The sequence below is a fragment of the Zosterops lateralis genome, assembly GCF_965231275.1.
Source record: "Zosterops lateralis genome assembly, chromosome: 1".
Lineage (NCBI taxonomy): Eukaryota > Metazoa > Chordata > Aves > Passeriformes > Zosteropidae > Zosterops > Zosterops lateralis.
Window position 1 is genome coordinate 72398633 of NC_139762.1, and position 21723 is coordinate 72420355.

Consider the following 21723-nt stretch of genomic DNA (forward strand, 5'->3'; position numbering starts at 1 on the left):
GATATTCTGCACCCCAGAAGCATCTTTTAAACACTAGAGCAAAGGGTATACATCAACAGTAGCAGTACTCAAACATAACATTCTGACAGCATGGGATAACAGAGACTATTTCTCCTTCAAGTCATGGAAAATTCAGTTTTGAACCTAAGGGTATATGAGACTTCTGAAGAGTTACTTTCTTAGATTTTAATTTTTCTCACACTGTCCTTTTTTTTCTACCTGCAGGTAAATGTAATCAGTACCTTACAATTTCTGCTTCAGTTATATTGACCCCTAGCATTCTGTATTTGCTAGTCTATTGATATTTTCCTTAAATACTCTCTGAATAAATGTTATGTCAACCCTGTCCTTAAAGATGCACAAAATTCAAACAAATAATCAAATCCAATCAGCAGAGCTATGGATAATAACAAAGGGACTCCAGCTAATTTCTTCTTGCTGCTTGACTGAGAAGACTGTCATTACTCCACACCTCCTAACCATAGGACACATATCTGAGAATTGCAGACAAGATTATTGTAATAATTTCTTCCTAATCCTGTTTCTTTCGTTCCTGTGATGAACTGCCTGGATGCAGCACCTGCCATCACAGACAACCATGTAATATAATTCTTTTCATAAACTTAATCAAGTAATTTAAAAAGTACTTAGGCCTCTTGATCTTGCTATTGCTATTTTGCTGAAAACCATCACAGATCTTTTTGTTAGAATTTATCTTATATTTCTGATGCTTGTTTGGTTCAAAGCCATTTTTTTATCCATTTGATCTCTTGCTCAACACTGTATACTGGTAAATAAGATGAAATGATAAGCATGAAGTAGGAAAATAAGCTCTTTTAATTAAGAACAGTTAGAGCCATTCTGTCCATACTGTGTTATACTAAAGCCTACTCTTTGAAAACCTGCTGGGTTGCATATCCTCTCTGTTTGTGGGGTCCTGAGATTAGCCTCCATATACCTCTCTGTCCCACATGGATTTTTAAAGTGTGACCTGTTGAAACACACATGGGATAAGAATTACATGCATTATATACTAAATCAGCTTAGTGGCTTCTGCAATAGAAATATTTCTTCTTATTCTAAAGGAACAACTACACTTAGATTTTCTGGAATCATATCTGACATTTTCATTGCATTTTTTAATAACCATCCTATGAGGAATTCATATATATACATTAATTGAGAATAATTATCTTTTAATAGAATATATGTTCCATAATTTTTAAGTACATTATGTTTCAATTATATAGTCGAATATGATCTCTTTTCTATTAGTCACCTCTTTGAGATTCCCTGTTCACAACATCACTCCGAGTTGATGCTTACATTCAGTAAAACCTGTTACAATCTCATTTTAAGATTGTCTCTGCAATCTTATTTTTCTGTCTACCTTATCCCTCTCCTTGTTTAAAAATAACTTTTTATTCATCATCGTGTTGAAGACTTTATGGAAATTCTAACAGATCAGATGACAGTCCATCTTCTCTAAGAAAGATGCAAGGTCAATCTAACACTATTTGGCTAATGCGTATCATACACATGTCAAGGTTTTTTCATTTGATTCAATTCCTATAATAATTATTTCCTTTAAGATATATTTTAATTGAATAGCCAAGGTCATTCTGAAAGTCCTGTAGCTGCCTAAGTCATTTTCTTTCCTTTCCATTCAAGCAATATGACTATTGAATATGAATATATATTTTTTTCTTAAAACCTTTATTTATTCCTTATTGGCTTGTCAAAAAAAAAAAAAAAAAAAAAAAAAAAAAAAAGTCACTATCACTTCCCTCTATAAGATAGAATAGAATAGAACAGAACAGAACAGAATAATTTAATTTTAAAAATACCTCTAAGATCATTGAGCTAAATCATTGGCTGCCAAGTCAGTCACTAAACTGTGTCCCTACATGCCACGCTTGCACTTCTTTTAATACCTTCTGGGTTGGTGACTCCATCACCCCCCTAGACAGCCTATTCCAATATCTGACTACCCTTTCCATGCGGAATTTTTTCCTAATACCTAAAATAAACTTCTGGAGCAACATGAGACTGTTTCCTCTTGTTCTCTCATTTGCTTTATGGGAGAAAAGGTCAACCCCCACCTGGCTACAGCCTCCATTCACACGGTTGTAGAGAGCACTGAAGTGTCCCCTCAGCCTCCTTTTCTCCAGGCTAAACACCCCCAGCTCCCTCAGCCACTCCTCATCAAACTTGTGCTCCAGACTCTTCACTAACTCCATTGCCCTTCTCTGGATAGGCTCCAGCACCTCAATGTCCCTCTTGTAGTGAGAGCCCCAGAACCCAATACAGCATTCGAGTATGGCCTCATAAGTGCCAAAAAAAAAAAAAAAAAAACAACCAGGGGAACAGTAAGTGCCCTTGTCCTGATGGCCAGATTATTTCTGACCCAAGCCAAGATGCCTTTGGCCTTGGCCAACTGGGCATAAAACTGGTTCATGCTCACCTGACTATGATTACACTCAAGTGGAACTGTTTCATAACCTTCAAGGTCAGGCTGACAGACTTCTCAGAGATGGGCATCACATTTGTCAACTTTCAGTTGACTGGAATCTCTCCAGTTAGCCAGGGCCGCAACCACATTCTGATAAGTGGCTCAGTGCTCACTTCTGTCAGCTCCCTTGGATGGATCCCATTCATCCCTTTAAACTTGTGCAAATCTACATGGTGCAGCAGGTTGCTGACCTTTTCTGCTTGGATTATAGAGGCTTCATTTTACTCCTTGTCTCTATCCTCTAGCTAAGGGACTGGACAACCTGAGAAAAATTTATCTCACTGCTAAAGACTGACACAGGTTACTAAGTACCTCAGCCTTTTCCTCATCCTCTGTCAATGTTTCTTCCTCCATCCAATAAAGGATGAAGATTCTCCATGGCCCTCCTTTGGTTGCTGACGTATTTGTAGGAAAACTTTGTTGGTTATAGCAGTAGCCTGATTAGGTTCTAGTTGGGCTTTCACCCTTCCGGTTTTCTTTCTACATAACTTCATAAGATCCTTCTGAATATTCCTGCGGAAAGGGAAGCTACCCCTTCCTCCAAAAGTTATAAAATAACCTTCAACTTTTTTTCTTGAATTCAAGTCAAAGCTCTCTGTTAAACCCAGCAAGTGTCTTCGTTCCCACCAACTCTTTTTATGGCACATGTGTCTTTAAGATTTTCCTCTGGAAGAACATCCAGCCTGGCTGAATTATTTTGCCCTTCAGGACTGCTTTCCAAGGAACTCTGTCAATCAGTCTCCTTAATAGGCCAAAGTCTGCCCTCAGGAAATCCAAGGTGAAAGTTCCTGTCTTTACTTCTCAAAGAACCATAAAACTCTTTCATTTCATTATCAGTATGCTCAAGACAGCCTCCAACCACCACACCAACCCACAGGTCACTTCCTGTTCACAAACCACCAGTCTACTAGGACACCTTCCCTAACTGGCTCACTCAACAGCTGTGTCAGAGGTTTTCCCTTCCCTCGAAATAAATTCCTCTGAGTCTTAGTAGTTCTGATATGGAGAAATTTCGGCATCTTTTAGAGTTAAATCAGTATTTAGTCAAGTATCTAGTCAAGTATCTAGTTAGCATCTAGTCAGGATGATTTCTTGATAGTTATACACACATAATTACAGGGTAATATACACACATAATTACAGGGTAAACTTTAATCTGTAGGAAAGGTTAGGAATACTATAAATGGTTAACTTACTTCATTAAGAAAAAAAAAGAAAAAAAAAAAATACGGCTTCAGCCCATTTATTCTTTTATTTGATCTGCTCATGAAGTTGTTTTATATTTTTCCCGTCTTAGATACATTACCAGCACCCACAGTTTTATTAAAGTTTTCACAAAGAACTACATTAGTTTTGATGTCCAAGAATATTCAGACAACACTCTTTCTAGCACTTTTTTTGTCAGCTATATACAGAGGAAAAATAATTACCAATATTGTTAGAATTTCTAGTAGCATTAATCTCTCTAGTAAAATACAGAAGTCTGTATTTATCTTCAACCCTTGAGTCTTGTGAAAAACTCTCAGAAGACCAACAAAATAAAACTGCTTCTCTAATCTTTTCCCAAAGTAGCTTTGATAAAAATAAGTTTCTTTTTTTCTTCATGCTATCTGATTTTATTTCTTTACAATTTATCATTTCATTAACCAACAATACGATCCTACCTTCCCAGCTTCATTATTCATTCCTGAGTATCACATAGCTTTAAATAAGGGGTTTGAAGTCATGTTATTAGGTACTGTAGTCATCAGTAAAAGCACATAAATCAATGTAAGGAACATACAGAATGGAAGCTTAGTGGTCAGAACTGGTCCAAATTAATAAAATTATAAAGGAGTTGTAAGAAACTAGACATTAGAGACGGGAAGGTAAGCATAATCACAGGAAAATAACAATTCAATAAATAAAAAAGTGATGGTCATAAAAGGATCACTCAAGTACAGCCTATGCAATCCATTCAGAAGAATAAATTCAAAAATTATTTCTGTATTGATATGCAGCAGTAATTTTACAGTTGTAGTTGTTTGTTGCTCACAGACTTTTCCCTAAATATACCCTCAAATATCTTTTAGCCTAGAGTTCATAAAAAGAAGCAAAAAAATTAATGGAATTTACCTGATAATACAATGGATTCTTCATCATAATTTAGGCAGGAATTAATTAATTTTTTTACCACCAAATCATATTTTAATTCAGAACTACCAGGATTAAAGCAGGAATCACTTGATCAAATACATTTGTTTCTGTGATGCTTAGACTAATTACACTAATGACCCACTGAATATCTACAGCACCAGTGTCCCCCAGGGCCTTGGATGGCTCTTCAGACACTTAGCATCATTTCAGACAGCAAATACATCCCAGACACACATAATTTCCAAAACAGCTGTTATAGACATTGCATCATCTAATTGTTTAACACCAATCATTTAACCCTCAGTCTGGGTTTCCGTAACTGAGCTCAGAGGCTGCATTTCCACGTTCAGCTCCTCAATTCTGTTTCTGCCTGCTATCGGCAAGTACATTTCTACCACACTTCTCCTGCACCTGCCACTGCTGGCCTGGCATCTCAGGCGGCCTCCTGAACTAATGAGGAAGGACAGGGGACAATCTCACTCCAGCTAATTTCATGTAGGTTCTGGAGTAAGATTTTTTTTAGAATAACTGCCGCTTTAACCATTATGCTACCAAAACCAAAACGTTCATTACAAGTCACCAAGTATTTTCCATCCTCTAGCTAACTTATTGGATGCTCAGAATGTGCTAATGGGCCTTGCATCATACCTGGTCTAAAATCAACAGCCTAGTAATAATTTGCAGGGCCCTATTGACTGTACGATCTATGATTTAGACGCTGAACACACTGTCTCCACCTGCTTTATGGAGGCACTCAACATTCTTGATAAAAACTAACCCATCATAGGTTATCCACTCACTTTAGGATACAATTACAATGGACAGTTTTTTAATTTTATGCCCTTCATAATTCTTAGAATAATCCCCAAATACTCAAAAGATACTGTTTTGAGAAAAATATCATAGAAATGTATAGCACTACTTTAAACACAAAGTTCGTGTAACTCTAAAGGTAAAAGTTCTATAGATATATAAATAACTTGTATATTAATAAAATAATAGTTTAAATACAGAAAAACAGTTTGACTACAGGAAGATACTGGAGTTTTCCTTTTCACACAAATAAATCAAGATTACATAGAATGTTTCTTCAATCTCAGAACTGGAGTAATGCTTGAAATTAGTTAATTCCAGCTTCACTTATTTACAGAAATAATCTGTGAATGGTATTAAAATATATAAATTTAAAGGATAATAAAAAGCTTTGTAAGTATACCTATTTTAAATTTTCATATTCTCTTCAGTTGAAATTTTCAGTTGAAGTAGTCTTATTCTGGGTCTTAGCCACTTGTGGCTCCTGAAAACTTCTTTACATATTTTATGGCCAAACTCCTTAGTTATTTATCTTGCTATACTTCCTGTTTAACTAGATGTTCCAACAAAGCCACAGAAAAATCTTATATAAAATAATATTATACAATGCTATAGATCTATGGTCTAAATCCTTTATATGCGAAGAAATGGCAATAGTGACATTAAGGCTGAAAAACAGGTGCATCAAATATGTTATTACAAACTAGATTATTAATGTGTGAGTTGGTGTGAATAGTTGGCAGCGCACAGTAGTGATGATCCTGAACATCAAAGGGAAAATAAGAAAGAGAAGTAAAGATAATATGAAGATAATATAATATTTCTTCCACGGCAGAAATAAACTGAAACTTTCTTTATCTCTTTCCTAAGAAAAATCCCTGTTTTTAAAAGCCAACAGAAGCTTCCTCCTTTTGTTCAAGGACATACAAATAAGGCATACAAACTTCAAGTTTTCCCATGAAGTGTTCAGCAAGGGTCATTATCTAAATTTGTACGGAGTATGCAAGACTTTTTTCTTTTTTTAATATGGTTAAATTTTTTCTTCTTCTCAGTCATTGCAACTGCATTTGCAAAGTAAAAAAAAAGTAATTTCAAAAAGAATGAGAAAACACAAGCTTCCTCCTCCTTGTAAGATCAGTTACAGCTTAACTGTACTATGCTAGAAAAAATGTCTGAATGACACTTCACCCATGCAGTACTGACTGTGAACTAATAACTTCTCTGCCAGGAAATATGCATACATTTAGGGACACAGGAATTTTTACTGTATTAAATTAGGCATACTCATAAATTTTAGACAGGGCAGGCCATATATTTGAGGAAAGAAAGACTACAATGACTAATTGAAGAAATACAATACAACTTAGTCCTATTATATATTTTTTTTTCAGTTCCTGATTAGCTTAGAGAGCAGGCTTACACTTTGGCCAGATTATATTTGTCTTTGGGTTAATTTGGAAGGTATGTAATTGCCTAGCTGGCTTGAGAGCTCAGTACTAGAATGGGAGATAAAAGTGCTTTTCCTTCAATTTGCATTTTGCAGGAAATTATATAGTTTGAGTTTTAGCTGGATTTTTTTTGTTTTTTTCTTCACATTAATTTGTATTACATTTACAGAGAGCTTCAGAATGTTGGCGAATTATTTCTGTGTCACTTGTTAACACTGATAATTTAAATAGAAGTAATTATTTAAATTATACAAATCTTAAGCACATCTTATGACACTTTTCTCACGTGAAAAAAATATAGCTGAACATATAACTGAACATTTAACTGCTTTATTAGAGCAGGAAAGACACTTCAAAAGAGCGTAAAGTGAGTCTTCACATACTTATGATTGACACTATTTAGTGGGTGCTTAGTGCCATATATCCTTTTAAAGCCTCATCCTTCCACAGAGTTAATAACATATTCAAAGCCTATTGTAAACCCTTTTTATTGCTTAAATATTCAATGGCGCCAAAAGTACCTTTGGCTTGTTCATGCCATACACTTACAAGATAACACTTGATTCATGTTTAAATCTACACTCTAACCATAAAAAAAGAAGAAAAGCATCTTAGTTTTATCAAGACAGTGAATCTTACAGCTGCTGCTTTTAATCTTGCTAGTCTTTTTTTTCCCTTTCTCATACTTGTTCTTTGCCAAAAAGTTAATTGATATTTATTACATAAATTGATATTTATTATATAAACAGAGGGCCCACCCTAAAACACTTCAATTGGAAAAAAAACAACAATAGCCATGAACAGCAAAAGATTTACAAAATAAAGCCTCCTTTCCAAAGGTTTTTTTTTCTTTTTATTCCTATATGCCATTCAAACCATAGCCTGCTGCTTTAAGACCCACATTATATACACTGAATTCTTTGAAGCTCCTAAAACACTGCATTTATGTATCACTTGACTATTCCTGTCTTGATAAATTCTCTGTCTACCCTTCATTTCAGTAATGATTCTACAAGTCACCAGAGGTCTTTAGAGTACCACCTAAATTCTCTCCTCTCCTCTCCTCTCCTCTCCTCTCCTCTCCTCTCCTCTCCTCTCCTCTCCTCTCCTCTCCTCTCCTCTCCTCTCCTCTCCTCTCCTCTCCTCTCCTCTCCTCTCCTCTCCTCTCCTCTCCTCTCCTCTCCTCTCCTCTCCTCTCCTCTCCTCTCTCAAGGTGTTTCCTTTCATCTGTTCTTGTTCACCACACAGGTAGCACTTGCAGATATAAATGGATTCAAGTCTAATTCCAGATGCAGTTTAATATTTGTCATTAATTTTGTATAATAGATCCATTTATTATTAAAATTTTTGGTCATTTTGTTGTTCAGATTCTGGATGAAGTTAGTGTAACTCTAGAATAACTGATAAAAAATTTAATATTTCTTTGATATTTAAATAAGAGCAATAAACCTTTTATGCTAATAATAAAATATATGGCGAAAGAGTATTACTAAGTAGTCTAGAAAACTATTTGATTCCTTTAATTTCCATTATTTAAATGTGGTTTTTTTGGCATTTCATCTGGGTCAAGTACTTTATATTATTAATCTTCTGAAGTGCTTCTGCAACCTTATCTCGCTGCATGGTTTATATAATTCTTCAGGTTAGCTCACAAGTTTTTGGCACCTTTTTCAGATTATCATAATTCATTACTTTATCAAAATAATTATTTTTTAAATTTAATTGAAATTCAATTAACATATTATTTCCAATATAGTATGCTCACTTCTAGTATAGGTGAATTCATAGATTTCATATGGTAACTAGTAAAGGTATATTTATGGCCCCTTCAGGTCTTCCTACTTAGTGATTAAATTTATCACTGTCTGCATCTTTTTTCTTCTCCTGAACATTATCTTGTGCCAGTGTAACATTATTCCAGCTAATAGCTGGCTGTACCTTCACACGTCTCCAATAAAGGTGCTTCCACTGTGCACTTTATTCACTTAGCCTTGACAAAACTCCAAGCTCCTTTCACTCTGTGTTTCTACAAATTCCTGCAATGAGGGTAGATCACTGTTATGCTTTGAGGAGGTTGTCCTTGAAGATCAGAATGCTGTCATGGGCTATCATGCCCTTGAGAATGAAATCCCTGGGAGGACAAGACCACTCAGAGGAAACTGCTGGCCAGTTCCCAAGTTTGCTGCCCTGAAGGGTCTTTTTTCTGCTACTTACCTTTTCTGTTTACCTCAGAAATTAATTGAGTACGGTGGCATTTTTGCAGCATCAAAGGCTGTCATCTATCTTAAAATCCATGACCACTTTGCTTTTGCATGAACAGTAGATGCAGCACTTTCTTTAGTTTTGCCATCCAAAACTTGTATCAAAAATTGATCCTGACAGACTGCAGAAATCTGATCCTCTCCAAGTTTTCCTTTCAGCAAATGTCAGGTAAAGTCCTCCATGAGATCCAGGGTGTGTGGGGGTGCTGGAATTGTTTTTAGGTTTTTAGTTAGAAGTTTGATGTGATTTGAACTTTAACCCTAGCCAGGTAAAGCTCCTGTCCTGGAATGTTCTTATCAGAAGTTGATAAGAGTTTCCAAGACAACCCTAATCCTCTGCCTGGAGTTTCGGTCATCCCATTGTCTTTCTCCCGAATCTCAATGCATCTCCCCTCCCCACCCATTATCCCCCAGGCCCAAAACCTTCGGAGAGGTGTCGGACAGTGATTGGTGGATCTCCGAGGACCCCACCCCAATTAACCTAATTTGTTAATGTTGTGTATTGCATTTGGCATTAGCCACCTTGCTTTGTTTTCATTGGTCTTGTAACTTGTGTCCACCCCTGAGATTTCTGGTGAACAAAAACCCCCTGCAAACCAGGCTGGGGGTCACTCCCCAGAGGCACAGGCCTGGAACCAGGAACTGCCCCTGTGATCCCCGAATAAAACCTTCTTCCTGAGCCTTAAGAGTGTCCCCTCTTTCGAACCACGGCTGTGACAGCGAAGGCAAAGGTACTGCGGAGCCAAGACCCACGCAAAGGTTCTGTTGGGCGTATCAGAGCTAGCAGGGTGGTCCAGCCGAACGCTGGGCTGGCCTGAGAGACAGATACGTGAAGCAGCAAGGGTGTGTTATTGCGAGACTATTTTAAAGGAGGCTTTGTCCTCCTGTTCTCAAGTGGTAATCTGTTGGAAATGTTCACAGCCTTTACCCCCTTTTGGCCTCCACTCTGATCACATTACAAGCTCCCAAATTATCTGTTTCCCACTCCACAGCAGGGTTCTCCACATTTACCTTGGGTTGACAGTGGCCAGCAGGTAAGTCCCCACCCAGTCGCTTACTCACTCACAGTGGGTAGGATAGGAGAGAAAGGTAAACGCAAGAAAAATTGGTGGGTTGTGATAAAAGGCAAAGCTACACATGCAAGAAAGATGTAACAAGGAATTCATTCACTACTTCCCATTGGCTGACAGATGTCCAGCTATATCCTAGTTGGGGAGACCAACAACATAACTATAAATGTCTCACTTTCCTTCTCTATTCCTTGAGATTTTACTGCTGAGCATGACAACACATAGTATGGAATATCCCTTTGCACAGTTCAGGTCATTTCTGATGGCTGTATCTTCATCAAAATTCACATGCATTCCCAGTCTACCCACTGGGGAAGAGTGGGGAAAAGCCTTGGTGCTGTGAAACTGCTGTTTAGAAACAGGTAACACACTGAAAGGTTTTCATCATTTGTAGTCACAAATCTAAAATATAACACCAGATTTTGAAACATTGCAAAATCTATATTTCTTTGTGTGATTTTAGAAGAGTTATGAGAAAAAATTTGGAATATGATAATACAAAAAATGCATAGATGGGGCAGCATCTTCAAAGAAGAGGGTGGCATGTGTGATAAAAGGAAAGAATTTTTGTGGTTGAAGTATAGGCATACTGGAACAAGGATTCCTGTCTACGGCTGAAAGGGGACTGAGAGGTGTGCAAAAAAGACACTAAGCTAGGAAGAATAAAGTTGAAGCTTAACTGATTATGGAAGACATATCAGTGAATGGATCCAATAGAAGTTTTAACATGCCCAGAATAAAATGTCAGGGAAAAAAAAATGTTTGCAACAATGTTCTGAGTGAAAAAGCATGGAGAAAGTTTTATTTGTTATGGCTGTAGGAAACGTAAAAAAAACAAGATGCAATCAGAACGAACACTATGAACAAAAATTTTAGTTACATATGTGAAGACAAATTACCTTTTTCATCCCTATCAAATATACTAGAACTGCAAAACAATGTTTGAGGTGAAATAAGTGCAGAGTGACAGCAATATTTTTTAAGAGATGTTTAGATGGTACATTATCACTAGGTAACTCTTTGGCTGTAGGATAGAAAGGCTGTAATTCATGCACATAAACAAAGTATTTTTAATCATTGTGTATATTAATATTATGTATTTTATTGATGTCTGAAAATCATATGATTTGTAACACTTTAAGATATAGTGTAAGATTTATAAAAACCTTGGTGGACTAAATACATAAAGTAGACTAGTTTTTTTGTACAATTTTGTAATTTCAATTTTTAATTATTAAAAAAAAAAAATCCCAAAACATCTATAGCCAACTATATGTTAAACTATTTTTCAGTATTTCTAAGTTTTAGCATCAAGGGTCATTTTTTGAGACAAACATCATGTAGCAGCCTGTAAACTAGCACATAACTGAAGTATTAAAATTAGCATAGCCGTCCTTCAAGTGAAGTAGGTACATAGTCCTTGGTTCTTCCAAGAAAAGTATTTTTTTAATTTTAAAATTTTTACTATTGTAACTCATGAATAGTAAATTATATTTTCATCATGGTAAAACCTGGGAAATTACAGTGCTTCAAAAGATTTTACACAAAAATAACTACCTATCCACTGGAGGTAGTTGCAAGGGATTACTCCTTTCTATACATTATGATCAACATCCAGTGTCTTGCACAGTAGAGTGTTTATTTTATTTTTTGTAACAATGATCATTCTGATAATGGGGAGAGCAGGAGTTCCAGCGCGACTTTTACTTTTTGTGTATATATAAGCTGCTATGGAAACCCATCCATCAGCAGTCAAGACTTTTGACTCTTCCACCCCAGCAATCAACAAAGTCTGAATAAGAGGTAACAAACCCCCACAGAGTACTATATAGAATAGAAAGACTTAATAACATCTCTGTAGACTCTTAAAACCACGGCTATGTGAGCAGTGATTTAGAAGCAACCTATCTAAAAAAAATATAAAATATCCAAGGAAAGTCCAAGCTATCAGCTTCCCAGAAGTCAGTGAGCCAGTAAGTATCAGACCTTTGTGAAAAGGGACCTGCACTTATCTACAGAAATGTAATTTGAAATGCTTGTTTTGGTGTGCTTTATCACATTGATGGCATTTGCAGTAACGTTACCGTGTTTATGATCCCTCATGTGACAAGACGCAGAATACTGAAGGAAGATGAGGTCTTGGCAGCCTAATTCAGAATGTCTGGAGAGTATGGAAACGGCATAAAGCCTCTGTTCTAAAGATGATGATTATTTCTGCATTCACAGTCATGGAATTTAGTTTATCTAACTGGGCAAATATGTTGTGTGCAGATTCTGTGTTTTTTCCAGTTTAATTTGAGCAGCATTCAGGTGTTGTTACATTTAAAGAAAACCTATATAATATGCTTATATGTGCAAAAATTTTACTAGTGTGTTGCTGAATAGTGTATAGCCACTTCCAGCAGCTCCAGAGGCCCTCAGCCCATAGAGAAATGTAGCGGTAGCTCTTGCTGAATAAAATTTAACATTTATAGACCCTAAAGAACAGGCTCTTAATATATTTAATGTATGTCACTGGAGTTTTGGGGTGGATTTTTAATGTTTTTTTACATTGAAGCCTTGTTGTAATATGCTAATACTGGAACATAATGACAAATAATGCTTGTAGCAGCTGCTTTGCTCAGCAGTAGTTCTGAGTTATGGAGATTATTCTGACACAGATCAGCTCTATGTCCTAATTCCCACACCCTAGAGTAGCAAAATGGTTAGGTGTATATTTGACAATCAGCATCTGCTCAAATCCTGCTGATTTAACTTAAAAGATTTCACTATGAAAGCTGTAGCAAGGATCTGATCTGCTTAAGTAACAGTACAAGCAGAAATGTTTGGTTTGCCCATGTCTCTGAGTACAGACCAATGGTTTGGAAAGTTTCATGCAGGAAACTGTGAGCCATATCTTGGCTGCTCCTGATAATTAGTCTACCTAGATTAAAGCTAAAGTGATTTTGCATATACAAGCTAAAAGAAGGCTTTTATTTAGATTAATTCAAAGGGGAACTAAGTATGAAAATGTCCTTTACAGAGTAGGGACTGGTAAAAAACAGATTTCAGAATTACAGAAATGACACAGACTTTTTCAAGAAAATTGCAAGACAAGTGATTATTTGAATTTTGCAAGAAATGTCTTATCCTTCTATTTGCACAACCACAATTTTACCATTGTACATTGGTTTGATAAAGAAGTGATAAACAGAAAATTTGTCATATGGGTGCCACCATCAGGCCTAGCTAGTCCACTGCTGATGCTACTGATTGAAGGCACGCAATCAAGGGTAACTCTCATCCAATCTTGACCCTCTTGATTCTGTCTCTATTTTGTTTGTTGCACATCTGTGGGGCTGTACAGTAAACTCTCTGAGGAAGGTTTTACTGTTGCTAATAGCTACACTACATTCAGAAATATATGCTCTCAGAATAGATTGGTAACATAATTTGCAATGTTAATTCTAGGAGGAATGTAGGCAACATTAAAAAATTTTAATATAAACCGACTGAACCATTGTATGCCTTGTAACCACAGCCTCTTCTGTCAGACCTACACTGCTTTGTACTAGAGATTCAGCCCAATGTATTTTATGACATTGGCCTTGACACTTTATCCAGCAGTGACTATGACAGACTGCTCTGCTTCCAACAGTATTTGTAATACATTTTATTTCAGGAGTCGCCTTGATTAAATCCTGGTATTCTCATATGTGATACTGTATCCCATTATGTTCTCATAGGCAAGCTCCAGAAGTGTGGGCTGGACAAGTGGATGGTGAAGTGGATTGAGAACTGGCTGAATGACAAAGCTCAGAGGATTGTGATCAGTGGAAGAGTCTGGTTGGAAGCTTGTGACTAGTGGTGTTGCCTAAGGTTCAGTACTGGGCAAGGTATTGTTTAACTGAATTATCAATGCTTGGATGAAAGGGAGGAGACTTCCTCAGCAAGTTCACTGATGGCACGAAGCTGGGAGGAGTGGCTGATAACCCAGATGGCTGTGCAGGCCTTTAGAAGGACAGATCAGATCGGAGAGATGGGCAGAGAAAAATTGTCTGTAACTCAACAAAGGTCTCACCCCTGGAGAGGAATAACGACACCTGGACAAGTTAGGGGCTGACCTGCTGTAGAGCAGCTCCGTGGAGAAGGGCCTGGGGATGCTGGTGGACAACAAGCTGTTCATGAGCCAGCAGTGTGTTCTTGTGGCCACAAAGGACAAAGGTATCCTGGGGTGGATTAGGAAGAAGGAAGAGCATGTTGCCAGAAGGTCGAGGAGGTGATCCTGCCCCTCTGCTCAGCCCTGGTGAAATCATATATGGGGTGCTGTGCCCAGTTCTGGGCTCCTCAGTAAAAGAGAGACATGGAGCTCCTGGAGAGGGTCCAGCAAAGGAGTGTGAAAATGATTAGAGAACTGGAGCATTTCTCTGACAAGGGAAAGCTGACAGAACCTGGCCTGTTCAGCCTTGAGAAGGAAAAACTGAGAGGGAATCTCATCAATGTCTATAAGTATCTGAAAAGAGGGTATAAAGAGGATGAATTCAAGCTCTTCTCATGATACCAAACAACAGGACATGAGGCAACAGGCACAACTGGAACATGAAGAGTTCCACCTGAACACGAGGAAGAACATCTTTACTTTAAGGGTGAGAGCACTATAACATGATGCCCAGAGAGACTGTGGAATCTCCTCCTCTGGAGATGCCCAAAAGCCATGTGGGCACAACCCTGATTAACACACTCTAGGAGACCGTGCTCAAGCAGAGAGGCCCGACTAGGTGACTTCTAGTTGTCGTCTCCAACCTTACTCATTCTGTCATTCTGTGGTCCCTCAATAGCAAATAGCCAACAAAGGCCATGCAGACCTGACATCAATTGCCAGTATTGGAAATTAACAAGGGCAGCACATACTTTGTTGTCAAAGGAGCACCTTTTTCTTGCAGTGGGATTTTCAAAGCTACACTGAATACACATGGCTTTATGAAACATCTTAAAAAAAAGCAAAAAGATCTCCTCCATTCAATTTATTCAGAAACTCAATGCTCCAACATTCATTAAATTGTTAGGTTGTGTAAGAGGGAGAAAGAAATAAGTGTGGAACAGAACACTTGCCAAGAAACTTACAATTTTAATGATGATCCCTAGTATTACAAATTCTAGAAACACTCTCAGTGGTATAAGAAATGATGTCTGGCTAATCTAGAAGTGATTTCATTTTTTTTTTTTTTTTGTCTATTTTTGTAGTAAAAATGTATGTGCTAATTCTGAATCAACCCAGTATTGTACTCTGATGCAGTAAAATAAGAACTTCCTCAGGGATGATACGAGAAACCTTGTCATGAATGCATAACTTGCTCATTGGTATAGCCTTGTCCTTTCAGTCAGGAGCTAATTATTGCTCTTGCAATTGAATCACTTCCTCAACTTAGGTAAAATATTCAGCAGTCCATTGTTTAAGGTTATAACAATTTTGCTACCAGTGCCTACAAATTGACTATTATAGTTACTTAACATCCACCCAAATGTAACGGTTCATAATAAAAAATTTACACTGCAGTAAAGAGAAGAAACTTAGAGAATGAAATTACTGACTCAAAAATTGATCTCCAAGAAATCAAGAGGGTCAAAGTCAGATTAGTGTTTCATATTCAAGTCAAATGTCATGAGCATCAATATGTAAACACTGTTAATAAATCTGTGCATTTCATTTCAACTTGTGATGTAAGTGCTTAGGTTTAACATACTTGATAGTTATTTTTAAAAGTACCACTGAAAATATTGTTACTACTCTAGGGAAAAAAAATAAAATCATATTGGGTTTCTTTCTTCAACTTAAATAACAGTTTTTAAAATATCAGCCAGCATATAGTTATGAGCATTCTAGTGTATGCTAGACTAGTAAAGTTCTGCCTTGCAATTATGGAGGTTTTCTAATAAATACCTTCTTAAAAATACATGTTTTGAAAAATAACTTTTAAGTGTACCAATAAAAGTAGTTCCGTAAATACATATCTGCATATAACTTTTGTCCAGAACTGATCCCTGGCATCTGATAACAGTTGGTGCTGTAAATTTACAGGCATGAACCAGAGTTCCATCAAATGAAAATTGTTGGTGAATATTTAAAGGTCTGATTTGATCTCTGCACTATATTGTCACATTGAGGAGGCAAAACTCTTTCCTGGTCAGAATAAAATCTTCACACTACAGCTATGATCATTCCTTGGGCGTATGTAACCAAAGGGATCATTACAAGCTGATAAGGTAGGTAAAACTTTTATTGTGAAGGAGCAAGTAGAACTAAGGCAATCTAATACAATTTATCCAAATGATGCAATTCTCCAAATACAGGACACCTAGAACATCTTTATATTCTGAATGCAAACCTAATCAAACACAAGTGACTGCTCAATACTAGAATATTTAACTAAAGCCCATTTAGATCTGTGTAAATGAAAAAGGAGATAATATAATTTTGTTCAACTCGAGCTACCTCACTGGTTTCCTTTTAACAAAAATACTTCAAGTCTTAGCAGAGAAATATCAGCACATTTAAAAGTAAAGGATAACAATAGCAGAGTTGTGCAGAGACTACACAATGGTTTTAACTAATGACCAAATAAAAATCAAAAAATATGTAACCATTCAAATTTTTGCTAGTCCTGATACTGTAAGCTACTGTTACTATAGCTGAGTAATTCTTGTCTTTGACTGGAAATTAATTACACACCATGAACGGCAGATGGAGAACAGACCTGAAATGCTGTTTGTAGAAATGGGAAAATAAATTCAGCCATGATGTACTGATATCAAAGTCATTATTTTGAAAATCAAATGTTAATTCCTCATTACAGGAACAGACTGACATGAAAACTTTATTAATTCAAACTTATTTTAACATTTATGCCATCAAATGCATTTAGGAGACACAAACAAATATAGCATTCCTTGGTCAGATAGCTTTGAGCAGTCAGGAAACATCCACTGGAAAGTGGGAGCCAACTACATTACTTCTTTTAAATCCTAAGAGTTCATTATCTTTTTAATAAAACTTAATGATTTATTTCCTCTTCTTCTGAAAAGATATGTTTTTCAGTGTGGAATGAATGCTAGTGCATGTGTTATACTGATGTGTTTTGGTTAGCACAGACAATCAAAATTTTGTGATAATTGCTTAGATATTACTAAACAAGACCTCAAATAAATGCATGGTTCTGCCTGACTTTCTCAAACTATAGCAAGTTGAAATAAAATTTAAAATCTCCTATCCTACTGAAATGTTTTGATTTTTTAAAATGTGTAGTTTTACCATAAAACTTTACTGTCCTGCTGCTAGTTCAGTTTTCATAAGGTGTGAAATACAATAAGGTTGAATAAAATATAAAAATAATAAGCAAAGATGAACCATCAAGGATTGCAGAGATATCTTAAGCCAGATTTTAGTGCCAGAAAAAGTCTATATGTCTTCTGTATGGCTCAAGGAGGAAAATTCTTATTCCTACATCACCTGATTACCAGTTCCACTCCTACAACAGATAAATTGTAATATAAAACCAGACAGAAATTTTGTGGTAAACTGAGGGGGTTTTGCTAAAGGCTAAGGGGGAACTGATGCAGAAAAATAGGAGGAAGCCGTTTGCAGAGGCACAGGAGACATCCCAGCAAATCATCCCTGTATGAAGACCTAGGGGTCTGGGCTCCAAGGGAAATCCTCCTGAGCCAAGAGGAGCTTGTGAAGCAGGAAGAGCAGTGAAGCAAGAAAATGTTCGTGGCATTTATTAATCTATATATCTGAGCTGTGCCAAAGATGACATTTTGGCTGTACAAAGACATTAAAAAAGAGCATGGATGTCTGCTTTCTTTTCTGTATATTTTTTTTTGTATATTCCCAGTAACCACCTTTCTAGTGTAAGGGAAGCAAAATGAGGTATAAAACAAAAGAAAAATCACTAGACTGCTTAGGCCACAAGGTCTGATTTGTCTTGATGGAATAAGAAAAGATTTTCTCCTTGTAGGATACATATTTGGCCACAGAGGATAAAACCAGTCCTGAAATATATGCAGATGCCTTTCACAAGTCTGATGTTGTGGGATTCAAGAGACTCAATTTAATGATCATCCACAGTTGGAGCTTTGGCATAACAAATAGGTCATTGAGGATGCTGTCATGGATATCTACACTGACATGAATCTTTGGAAATGTATGTGATGGCAATCAACTAAAAGCAACATATTGTCATTACATCTACATCTCACTGCAAGACATGTCTAAAAGAATTTGGTATTCAAAACTGAGCCATTTTAAAAGCAGAGAAGGCTCAAGAAGGAGCCAAGAGAGATGGAAGACTGTGTTAACATGAGAATTTGGAAAATTAGAGTTTACACTATTCTTCAAATAGAAAGTTGAATTGCATCTTATGAGCATGAGGAATTAGGTATAGGCATTACCTGTCTGCTTTTGATGTCATTATTTTATTGTGCCTGAAAGGAAATTAGACTACCAAGAAAAGAGTGTGAACATCAAATAAGAAATAAAAAAATATTTACAATATTATAATTGCTAGTCTTTTAAATTGCTTCTGTTTTTACCAGATAAGAAATTTGGGTTTTGGCAATACCAAGTGCAGATAAGTGAATGTCACATTCAAAGATTATATTGCAGTTTTGCTTTCTGGTAGATCAAAGTTCTCAGCCTCTGAGGGATCAACGAGCTACGGTGAAAAGACAAAATGTTATCATGAGTCCAGAAAATTTTTGTACCCTTTATACTTCAAGACAGTATAGAAAATTGAATTTAGGTTAAGTTGAAGATAATGATCTAGTGAAACAATCAGTTTAACAATCCAGTCCAGTGCAGGTGATGCTGCATATTGGATCATTAGACAAGAGGAATTCACAGGTCAGACTGCACAGTACAGGGAGGTGCTGTGGTTCGGCTTTTTCCAATGGGTGCAGCTCCGGCCAGCCCTGCCGCCACTACATCCAGGGGCCACTTTGCCAGAGGCGTGGGCAAACTCGACAACGGTGCGGATAGTGCGCAGAATAGAAAGGCGGGACTCTCAAGGTGTGCAACCAAGGGATGCGTGGTCCCAAGGCAGCGTTCCGGAGAGAGACGCTGGCCTCAAGATGGCACGGCTTTTTATTGAGTAGGTTCGGGGGTGGGATCGCGTGGGACCAATTAAAACTCTTTGCCAACGTATAATGAGGGATGCAGAACTTTTGAACCAGTAACAGGTAACTTGGGGAGGAGGAATACATGATGAGGGGGTGGGGAAGTTATATAACTTAAAGATTGACAGGTAACCGAAAAGTGGTAAACAACTATTATGGGATGGGGTTACCAGGACAACCAAGATTTTGGCGGGAAGGTTTGGGGGGGGGGAAAGGAAAGTCTGAGGGAAGGAGAGAAGGAGAGGGAAGGAGAGGCCATCTTAAACAATAGTAAAAATTACAGAATTATAAAACACAAATTATAAAACCAAACTGGAGCAGTAAAAACCCAATTGGAATTGAATTTAAGCACCACCACAGGGAGGTTCCTGCAGAATAGGGCATGTAGTGGGAAACAAGAATCATGACATGGCATGAGCTGAGGCTCTCCCTGGAGGCTACATTCTCTGCTAGCTGCTACACACTGCTTACCTTTCATGCATTTCAGAAAATTTCTCAGTAGGTTGACCTTCTGTGTCTGGAATAGAAGCAGAATTGCAACTGAATTGGCAAAGCATTACCTGCAGATCTTAAAGCTCAGCAATATGAGAGAAACACAGATATGTGAACTGTACAAAATGCTGAAGTTAGATCTGAAAATAAGTCTCTGTAGGCACAGGAAAAAAAAAAGTCTTATGTCTTCTCTTTTTTGAGTCTATGCTACCAAATAGTTTTGGTAATTTATGTTCTAAACAAGTCATCTTTGGGGTGCAGGGAACTGTCCCTTCATTGTTCATTAACAGTGATGCAGATCAGAGAAAATATACCAAAAAATGTAAAAATATAGAAAGAAAAAGTAGATAGATACCTAGTCTAGTTTAATTTAAATTGTCCTAAAACCTGCTCCAGCCAGATTTATTATAGTTAGAAAATGTTGTATGTTTTTTCACACTGAAACTGTGGTTTTGTTTGGAGCACTACTTCCAAGAAATCTTGAACATTGTTATGGATTTCCAGTTTCTATAAATGTGATCAAGACACTTTCTTGTTTTGCAAAATGCTGGCTCATAAAGAAGTTGAGACTTGCAGTATCAGACCTGTACAAAACTGATTCAAAAACTAAAGAACAATTAACAGTAATTCAAACAAAACTTAAAATACATTTTTAGCCTTTAGCCTATATTACATACACCTGGAACTTTATAGTTCATAGCTTCTGAATTGTGCTGACCTTTCTATAACAGAAAAGATTATTTTTTTAAAATGAAAAGTATGCAGTTTAAATGGAAAATGACCATGAGGAGTTCTTAACATTTTCTTTTCCCTTTCTCTGCTGGGAAAAAGGAAATGTATCACATTCCAGCAGCAACTTAAAAAGAAGGAAAATTATTTTTACAATAGTTTTTCTCTACTTGAGAAGAATTAAAAAACCTGGTTGGTAAAAGGAAGCAATACAGAATTATCCTCTTTTGTTATTGGTCAAATATCTATTTTTTTCCTAGGGAATGTTGAGAGGAAAACTACCTAAATAAATGGAAGTGTTTTTTTTTTTTTTTTTTTTTTTTTGGTAGATATGGTTTGAAAAATATCCTTGAGATGAACTGAATATTTTCCTAAGCCCCCTATTGATACTATTGACTAAATCCCCAGTGCGTGTCATGGGTGCTGTGTTTTCTATGTTTAGGAGCTAAGTGTGCTATTGAGAAGCTGAATACCACCTTATAAGTGTACTTATATAAGTGTTTGTGCACAGGGACAGCTGAAAACTGACATATTCTCCTCCAGGTTCCTCCTTGGATCAGTCAAACTCCAGTACAGAGACATAATTTTGTTTGCAGGCACAAGCCCTGACAAGGCACAGGAAAGATGAGTTCATGTACAGTGGCACACACTGTTGTCCACTTGCCTTCAAATGTGGGCAGAAAAGCAGGTGTCTGTCTGCACCCTATTGAAACATAATCATAATGAGCTACTCCAAACTTACTATCTAGAAATTCAGCATACATACAACACTTCATTGACAGAGACTACTTAACAGATTTAGTGTGCTTGCCTCACTGCTTCTCCTGCAGATGTAATCTTGCAGTGTGACTCATTGTGACAGAGGATTTTCTGACGCTTATTGAATGCTTTGGCTTATAAAAGAGCACATTTTGTCCCCGTTCTTTGTTTTGGGCTCCTAGAGCCTGCTGCTCAGCTGATGCTGAAGCAGAGAAAGAGATATGTCTCTGCTAACTACAGGTACCATTATATATAGGTTTGTACCATTATCAATGGTACAATGGGGCTTCAGCTGATGTGAGAGACTAGCTATGGAACAGGCCACCGGCTGAAGATTAAAGTTTGAGAAGAAA